Source organism: Lottia gigantea, assembly GCF_000327385.1.
Source record: "Lottia gigantea unplaced genomic scaffold LOTGIsca_62, whole genome shotgun sequence".
Classification (NCBI taxonomy): domain Eukaryota; kingdom Metazoa; phylum Mollusca; class Gastropoda; family Lottiidae; genus Lottia; species Lottia gigantea.
The window spans coordinates 911,286-911,706 of NW_008710115.1; positions in this window are offsets into that span (position 1 = coordinate 911,286).

The following is a 421-nucleotide window of genomic DNA, read 5'->3' on the forward strand; positions in this document are numbered from 1 at the left end:
AGAGGTTATGTAACATTGTTATGTGTATAGAACAAACTACATTACTTACATTACATAACTACACCATTCCAATTTTCAATTGCGAAGGGCCTTATGTGATAAAGCATATTTTGCTATTAGTAATTAGTGACATCATTAAACACTTAGTGTTAGTAGAATTTCAGGAATCACAGATGTCTGATTGATATTTTGAATGGTGCAATCATTGTCTTTGATACATACATTTTGTAGAAAACCTCTTTACGATCCCTTTAATAAAAATAACTTACCATATACCACAAGGTATGTGTAGAGGTTGTCCTGCTAATATCATTTTTGGTGTAATAGCTTCATTACTACCTGATCTTACCTCACTCTCTCTCTTTTCTAAACACTCATAATATTTCTTAAACAGCTTTTTATAATCTGTTTTAGTCAGCTT